We start from the raw sequence: 9,893 nt of genomic DNA, 5'->3' as shown, positions 1-9,893 counted from the left end.
AGGGAGGGAGAGGGAGAGAGAGAGGGAGAGAGAGAGGGAGAGAGGGAGAGGGAGAGGGAGAGGGAGAGGGAGAAGAGAGAGAGAGAGAGAGAGAGAGAGAGAGAGAGAGAGAGAGAGAGAGAGAGAGAGAGAGAGAGAGAGAGAGAGAGAGAGAGAGAGAGAGAGAGAGAGAATATATATATATACACTGATGATGATGATGATGATGATGGTGGTGGTGATAGTGATGGTGATGGTAGTGGTGATGATGATGATGATGATGGTGATGATGATGATGATGATGATGATGATGATGATGATGATGATGATGATGATGATGATGATGATGATGATGATGATGATGATGATGATGATGATGATGATGATGATGATGATGATGATGATGATGATGATGATGATGATGATGATGATCATCATCATCATCATCATCATCATCAACTGGTGACAGTCAAAATATCAGGCAAAGAGGAGTTAATCAAAATTGTCTCTAAACAATTCAAAACCTGATTTTTCTATCTTTTACTCTAGCCTCGATTTGGTCACATCCCTCGATAAGAGTGGAAAGAGGGGGAGAGGGGGAGAGGGGGAGAGAGGAGAGGGGGAGGAGGGGGAGAGGGGAGAGGGGGTAGGGGAGAAGGGGGATAGGAGGGAGAGGGGAAGAGGGGAGAAGGGGAAAGGGGGGAGAGAGGAAGAGGGGGAGAGGGGGGAGAGGGGGAGAGGGGGAGAAAGGGGTTAGGGGTGTTCCCCATGAGGTGCGTGTCTGCTGAAGGAACCCCAACGGCCCTGAGTCACGTGGAATGGCCAATAAAACCTTTTGATGGGTACTTGTGGCCACTGATTGGGGATAGCACCAATTGAAAAAAAAAAAAAAAAAATCCGTGACCGATGTGGATGGAAAATGAACGATCGTTTCAGACACTCCATGATAAAGGTAAAGGAACGGATGTGATGTACAACCTCATCGTTTTGTTTCGTTTCTCTTCGTACGGTATATAAAGTGGAAAGGTTTTAGCCAGAATAAAATCATTAAACCGTCCACTCGGACATAAAGGCTAAAGCCCTGTTCACATTAGCGGTTTGAACAGAACGGAAACCGCGGGGGTACCGCATAGACAAAAGAAAAAAAAAAAATGCGGTTGAGTGTGAACGCCTCCATAGACTTGCATTGTAACTGAACCGCAGTGGTTTCAACCGCTTGTGTAAACAGGGCTTAAAACTGGATTAAGTCGTCGTTAAGCTAACCCCTTTGATGGGGGAAAAAAGATAATCAAGTTTAATGTTATCGGTTAACGGACATAGATCTCCTTCCAAGACAAAAAAAAAAAAAAAAAAAAAATGATTAAGTTGTCCACCAGTAGATACTCCAAGAAGTCTGCAAGAGACCATAAGGCCTACACTAGGCAGTTCCATGTCCTCTACTACCTCTCATCTCTGTCCATAAGCTTAACTAATCTGATCTTGAGACGACCAATTGTTCCATCGTTAACTAAGGGGTTACTAAGGTCCCAGTCACATCAAGCTTACGACCTGTTTCCGATCACCGGCAACCACCAGTTGGTCGCCGACCAGTTGGTCGCCGACCAGTTGGTCGCCGACCAGTTGGTTGCCGACCAGTTGCAGGTAGTCTTTGGAAGTCGCTGGGAGTCAGTAATAGAATAGATGAGTAGATAGATGGATGGATGGATAGATGGATAGATAGATAGATGGATAGAGGGATAGATAGATAGATAGATAGATAGATGGATAGGTAGATAGATGGGTGGATAGAGGGATAGATAAATAGATGGATAGAGGGATAGATAGATCTATAGATCGATAGATAGACAGATAGACAGACAGAGATAGATCGACAGATAGACAGATAGACAGATAGATAGATAGACAGATAGACAGACAGATAGATAGATAGATAGATAGATAAGTAAATAAATAAATATATCGATAGGTAGATAGATATAGATAGATAGATAGATAGATAGATAGATAGATAGATAGATATATTACAGCACACACTTAATAGTCCCCAGTACATATATTTTCATTTTATCAACCACATCAACTTTTTCCATTTCAATTCCTTGCATAGGTTTTGTGTCGCCGACCGATCGCTTGATTTTCGGTCGAAAGTGGTCGGAAACTGGTCGTGAGCTTGATGTGACTTTTGGGTCGGAAACTGGTCGTGAGCTTGATGTGACTTTTGGGTCGGAAACTGGTCGTGAGCTTGATGTGACTTTTGGGTCGGAAACTGGTCGTGAGCTTGATGTGACTTTTGGGTCGGAAACTGGTCGTGAGCTTGATGTGACTTTTGGGTCGGAAACTGGTCGTGAGCTTGATGTGACTTTTGGGGATTAAGTTATTCCAGTTAAAGGAAATCTAGTCGTCTAGTTTCAGTTCTACTCCTGCTGCTTTGCTCTTCCATTGTGTCCAAGCCTTCTAGATGCCGCCAGGCGATTTTATTCAGATAGATGACGTCATATGGTGATTGTCACTTGCCCCAGCGTGGAATACGGAAGGAGTTTGGAAATTCGTAACGACAATTGTTAATTTGTTAAAGATATGTTTATGTATAGTTATGAAAATGAGAAACAAATAACCAGAAATATTGTTAAAAAGAATAAATGAATAGATATATAGATAAATGAGGGAAAATAGTCATTTAAATTGAATAAATAGGTAAATGAATGAATTGATAAATGAATGAATGAATCAATCAATGAGTAGATAAATGAATAATAGATGAACAAATAAATGAATAATGAACTAATAGAGAAAAATTAGTAAATAAATAGTTCAGTAAATAGGTAATTGAATAAATAAATAAATCAATGAACAGATAATTGAATAGATAAATAGATAATTGAGTAAATGAATAAAAATGAATAACTAAACAAATAAATAAAAAATAGAAAAAATAAAGAAAATGATACAGATAAATAGATAATTAAGTAAATGAATAAAAATGAATAACTAAAAAAAATATATAAAAGATAAACAGATAAATAGATAATTAAGTAAGTGAATAAAAATGAATAAACAAATAAACAAATATGAAAATAAAAAACAAATAAGAAAAAAAAAGATAAACAGATAAATAGATACATAAACAAAAAATGAATTGCTGGTTGCCCTCTCTCCACAAGAGACTAATCTTCAGTCATAAAAGAACGCTGCGTGGTTCTGGGCCGTAGGGGCGTCACGAAGGTCCTCCACAGAACTTCAAACATCAAACTTGTGCACTTAATTTTCCGTATCTATTTTTTTATACAATGTATATATATATATATATATATATATATATATATATTGATATATATATATATATATATATATATATATACAAATATATATATATATATATATATATATACATATATTATATATATATATATATATATATATATATATATACACACACTGTGTGTGTGTGTGTGTGTGTTTGTGTGTGTGTGTGTGTGTGCGTATATGTGTGTGTGTTAGTGCATGCGTACTTCCTGTATTCAGAATACGCCCATGGAAGAAAGACAAGACTACAGAACCCAAACTGGACAAGAATAACGCTATTTCCCAGCCTTACGAATACTCTTGGTCATAGAAAACCTCTTTGACAAGAGTCGAGTCTGAACTACGGAAAGTGTGTGAGTGAGTGCTCTCGTGTGGGTATACCACGTCGTTTCAACTAGTTTCCTCTCTTTGGTCACGAGTTGACGTGGATGGAATCTCTTGTGAACTACCAACTACCTGGAAGGAATCCTCGTCTCGGGTCGTCCTCGCCTGAGGCTCACTGTGTCCTCTCTCCTCCTCATCCTCCTCTTCCTCCTCCTCCTCCTCTTCCTCCTCCTCCTCCTCCTTCGCCTCCTTCTCCTCTTCCTCCTTCTCCTTATCATCTTTCTCCGCTATTTTTACATCTCCTCCTCCTGCTCCTGCTCCTCCTCCTCCTCCTCCTTCTCCTCCTCCTCTTCCTCCTTCGCCTCCTCCTCCTCCTCCTCCTTTGCCTCCTTCCTCCTCTTCCTTTCTCCTTCGTATCTTTCTCTCGCTTTTCAAATCTCCTCCTCCTGCTCCTCCTCCTCCTGCTCCTCCTCCTCCTTCTCCTCTGGCCCAGCTCCTTCTCTCCTCCTCCTCCTCCTCCTCCTCCTCCTCTTCCTCCTTCGCCTCCTCCTCCTCCTCCTCCTCCTCCTCCTCTTACTCCTTCTTCTTCTCATCTTTCTCCGCTATTTTCACATCTCCTCCTCCTCCTCCTCCTCCTCCTCCTCCTCCTCCTCCTCCTCCTCCTCCTCCTCCTCCTCCTCGTCCTCCTCCTCCTCCTCCTCCTCCTCCTCTTCCTCCTTCTTCTCATCTTTCTCGGGTATTTTCATATCTCCTCGTCCTTCTTCTTCTTCTCCTTCTACGCCTTTTCCATTCACCTTCTTGTATTATTTTTCTTCTTCTTTCTCTTCCGTTACTTTTGTTGTTTGTGTTAATATCGCTTCTCCTTCTTCTCCTCTTCCTTCTCCTATTCCTCCTACTCTTCCTCCTCCTCTTTCTCCTACTCTTCCTCCTCCTCTTCCTCCTCCTCTTCCTCCTCTTCTTCCTCCTCCTTTTCCTCCTACTCTTCTTCCTCTTCCTTCATCATCACCATCACCACCACCATCCTCCACCACCACCACCACTACCAACACCACCCACCCGACTACCAACAACAACAACAACAACAACAACAACAACAACAACAACCACCAACAACAACCAACAACAACAACAACCAACAACAACAAACAACCAACAACAACAACAACAACCACCAACAACAACAACCAACAAACAACAACAACCGAAACAACAACAAACAACAACTAACAAACAACAACAACAACAACAACAATCCAAACCAACAACAACAACAACAACAAAACAACAGCTGCCCGCCACCACTACCATCCACCTTCAAGAAGAAAGAAGAAGAAAGAAGAAGAAGAAGAAGAAGAAGAAGAAGAAGAATGCAGAAGAAAGAAAGAAGAAGAAGAAGAGAGAAAGAAGAAAGAAGAAGAAGAAGAAAGAAGAAGAAGAAGAAGTAGAAGAAAGAAGAAGAAGCAAGAAGGGAAGAAGAAGATGAAGAAGAAGAAGAAGAAGAAGAAGAAGAAGAAGAAGAGAAAGAGAAGAAGAAGAATGGAAGAAAGAAGAAGAAGAAGAAAGAAGAAAGAAGAATAAGAAGAGGAAGAAGAAGAGGAAAGAAGAAGAACGAAGAAGAAGAAGAAGAAGAAGAAGAAGAAAGAAAGAAGAAAGTAAGAAGAAGAAAGAAGTAAGAAAGAACGAAGAATGAAGAAGAAGAAGAAGAAGAAGAAGAAAGAAGAATGGAAGACGAAGGAAGAAGAAGGAAGAAGGAAAGGAAGAAGAAGAAGAAAAAAAAGACGAAGAAGAAGAAGAAAGAAGAATAAGAGGACGAAGAAGAAGAAAGAAGAAAGAAGAAGAAGATGTAAGAAGAAGAATGAAGAAGAAGAAGAAGAAGAAGAAGAAGAGAAGAAGAAGAAGAAGAAGAAGAAAGGAAGAAGAAGAAGAAGTAGAAATAGAAGAAGAAGAGAAGGAAGAAGAAAGAAGAAGAAGCAAGAAGAAGAAGAATGAAGATAAAGAAGAAGAAGAAGAAGAAGAAGAGAAGAAGAAGAAAGAAGAAAGAAGAAGCAGAAGAAGAAGAAGAAAGAAGAAGAAGAAGAAAGGAAGAAGAAGGAGGAGAACTAGAAGAAGATGAAGAAGAAAAGAAGAAGAAGAAGAAGAAGAAGAAGATTAAGAAGAAGATGAAGAAGAAGAAGAATGAGAAGAAGAAGAAGATGAAAAAGAAGATGGATAAGAAGGAAGAAAGAAAAGAAGAAGAAGATAAGAGAAGAAGAAGAAGAAAGATGAACGACTACAACAAGCCGTTCCACAATCACCGCTAAATGACCTCCCATCAGCGCTATCAGCATTACATCACAGAAGCATAAAGACAACACTGAGGATTTGTGATACGGAAATTCGCCTGTCTTTCTTTTCCCTGCCTAGAAAAAGCTTCTCTTTATTCTACGTGTGAAGAAAATAAAAAAGAAAAAAGGGCCAATTTTTTAAAATCACAACCCCGGGGAAAAAAGAAAAAGAAAAAAATAAAGAAAAAAAAAATCAGTTATAGAGATAAAAGAGTTAGTAGTGATATGCAATTAGTCGGTTTGCAGTCATTTATACAGTAGAATTGTGGTAGCTTCCCTTGGTGTGATCCATGTCACCTACTATATATACATATAGATCAAGATATACACATACATATACACATACATACTACACATTACAGATACGTTTACGTTTACATATACCATATATATCATATACCTTATATATTACATATTAACATAGACAATTATACATATATACATATACATTACATATACACAGTACATATACTGTACATGTACAATACATATACATAATACATATACATATACATAACATATACAATACATATACACATACATATACACCAATACATAGACCATATACACATACATATTCTTACAGGTACAGTATACATTACATATACAAGATACATATACAGTATACATATACATATACATATACACATACCTATACACATACATTATACTTACATATACATATACATATACATTTTCACCATAATCAATATATTTTACTTGTACATATACATATATACATATACAATACATATATCAGATAACAACAGTATACATATATAGACTACATATCCATATACATATACATATACATATGAAGACGATGTTGATTTGTCAAAAAGATTTAATTGGGGTTTACATCATATAACATTTATATTATTCTCCCCTCTTCGCCCCCTTATATTCATATTTTCCCTCTCTTGATATGGCCCTCTCTCTTCCTCTTTTCCCTCTTCCTCTTTGCCTTCCTTTCCGTCCTTATTTAATCTGCTCGCTCCTCTACCTTCTCTCTTTGTCATTCTCGTCTTATTCTCATCGTCTTCACCTATAACCTTCTGTCCTTTTCCCTCTCCCTCCTCCTCCGCCGCCCCGCCGCCACCTCCACCTCCTCTTCCTCCTCCTCCTCCTTAGATCCTCCTCCTCCTCCTCCACCTCGTTCCCTTCCTCCTCCTCCTCCTCCTATCTACATTTTTTATCCCTTCTTTGGGGCTACCTCTACTTTTCTTGCTCAGCTTAATCTCTTTCTCCTTCCTCCTCCTCGACCTCCACATTTTTTTCTTTCCTCTTCTCCAGCCTCCCGCCACCTCCTCCTCCCGCCGCCTCCGTCCGCCTCCGCCTCTCAGCCCCCTTTTCTCCTCCTTCATTTTCCTTCCTTCCAAGCTCCACCTCCTCCTCCTTCCTCCTCTCCTTTTCCTTTGCTCACCATCCAGCCTCCTCCACCTCCTCCTCTCCTCCTACCCTTTTCTTTTTCTCCAGCCTCCTCTCCCTCCGCCTCCTCCCGTCCTCCCTCCTCCTCCCACCATGTCCATTCCCTTCCTTCCTCCTTCCGCCTCCTCCTCCTCCTCCTCGAGCTTCCATTTGGAGTGTCAGTCAGATCTTATCCCACAAGTAGTCTCCGTCCACCATATGGGAACTACGTAGAGAGGAAACCTCTCTCTCTCTCTCTCTCTCTCTCTCTCTCTCTCTGTCTCCCTTTCTATATCTCTCTTTCTCCCTTCCTATATCTCTCTTTTCTGTCCCCCCCCTCTCTCCTCTCAGTCTTCTCTCCCATCCATCTCACAGTCTCTCCCTCCTATCTCTCCTCTCTCTCCTCTCTCTCTCTTCTCTCCTCTCGATCTCCCTCTCACCCAAAACACACACACACACACCACACACACACACACACAAGTGTGGACGACACACACACCCCACACACTCACAACACACACACAGCACACACACACACACAACACACAACCAACACACACACATACATACAACACACCAGACACACACAACACACCACGACACACACACCGAAGGTCACACCACACACAAGCCAGCACACACACACACACACACACACACACACACACACACACACACAGACACACACACATTGGTGTTTCTCTCCCTGTGTTTCATGACCTATCTTAGTCTGTATCTGCATTAGTTTATGTCTGTCTGTGGCTGTGGGTCTGTGGCTATCTGTATCTGTACATATTTATTTCTGTCTGTGGGTTTGTTTGTACCTGTGTTTGTCTGTGTCCGTCTGTGCCTGTGTCTGTCTGTGCCCGTCTGTACCTGTGTTTGTCTGTGCCTGAAAGCGAAAGTGTGAGACAGCGTGAGAAAACCTGATTGCGTGAGAGAGTGAGAGCGAAAAGGCGTGAGTGGGAGAGCCAAAGTGAGATTCCGTGAGTGAGTGAGTGTGTGTGTGTGTGTGTGTGTGTGTGTGTGTGTGTGTGTGTGTGTGTGTGTGTGTGTGTGTGCGTGCGTGTGTGCGCTGGTGTTGTGTGTGGGTGTTGGGTGTTGTGTGTGTGTGTGTGTGCGTGTGTGTGTGTAGTGTGTGTGTGTGTGTGTGGTGTGTGTGCTGGTGTGTGCGTGTGTGTGTATGTGTGTGTTGTGTGGGTGTGTGGTGTGTGTGTGTGTATGCGTGTGTGTTGTATGCTTGTGTGGTGTGTATACGTGTTTGTGTGTTACACACACACACAGCACACACACACACTACACACTCACGCACACACACACACACACACACACACACACACGCGGAGAAACCAACACACCTCACATATATATGTATATATATATATATATATACTTACATAGAGAGAGAGAGAGAGAGAGAGAGAGAACGAGAGAGAGACAGAGAAACAGACAACCCGTCACACAGAGGAACAAGCTGACAGACAGTCATCCCCAGAGGCAGACAGAGACAGACAGACAGACAAAGGCTTGGATCTAAAGGAATACAAATAGACAGACATTATGAAGACAGACGGATGGACAGCCTGACAGACTGAATGCGGAGAGAGAGATTAGAGAGAGAGAGAGGAGACAGGCGAAGAGCGAGGTAATTGGAGACACTTTCGCAATGTCTCCAGATGTCTCCGGTCTACGAAGCAGATGGCTCTCCAAAATTCGGAATACAAAATCTCCAAAATTCGGAAAAATCTCCAAATTTCGGAAAAATGTTCCAAAATTCCGGGGGATGGAGGGAAGGAAAAGAATCTTCTTAAAATTTCTGAATAAAATCAAATCTCCAAAATTTGAAAAAGAATCTCCAAAAAATAAAAAATTGAGGGGGATAGAAGGGAAGGGGAAATCTCCCCAAAATTCGGAACATAAATATAAAAAATCGCGGGGGGGGCCGCGGGGGGGGGAATTTTCCATTATTCGGGAAGGGTTTTTGCGAGAATGTAGAAGAAGGATGAAACATTGGTACGAAAATTCAGAAAGCAATTTCGGGGTATTCTTCTTCTTTCTTCTTCATTTTCTTCTTCTTCTTATTCTTCTCTATATCAGAAAATTCCTTTCGTTTCGGAATTATTTGGATCTGGCTGAATTTCAGAAATTTTTCCGATAGACAGAAATAAAAGTATAATGAGGAACAATGGAGAATTATTTATCATCATTTACTCCATCTATTTTATTTAATTTATTCAATTTATCTATTTATCTCGTAATTTATTTGTTTATTTAAATTTATTTGTGGGTTTGTTCTCCACTTTATATTCCTTTTAATTATTTTTTTCTGAAAAAGACAAAAAATATAAATTGATAATAATATTAAGATATGGACTAAGGCTACACGATTAATTTTTGTGTTTTTTTGTTTGGTGATTGAATTAATAAAAACGAAAAAAATATATACGAATCCTATAGACAGGTTTGTTATATATTATTTCAAATGTTGTGTCCCAGTTCCCGACCTCGATCTTGTCTAGCGTTTATTAAACTGAACAAAAGCTTTTGAAGATCCTT

This window comes from Oratosquilla oratoria, chromosome 26 (genome assembly GCF_046742065.1).
Source record: "Oratosquilla oratoria isolate Oo_2021 chromosome 26, ASM4674206v1, whole genome shotgun sequence".
Taxonomy (NCBI): Eukaryota; Metazoa; Arthropoda; class Malacostraca; order Stomatopoda; family Squillidae; genus Oratosquilla; species Oratosquilla oratoria.
Note: the sequence above shows the minus strand (reverse complement) of the source record.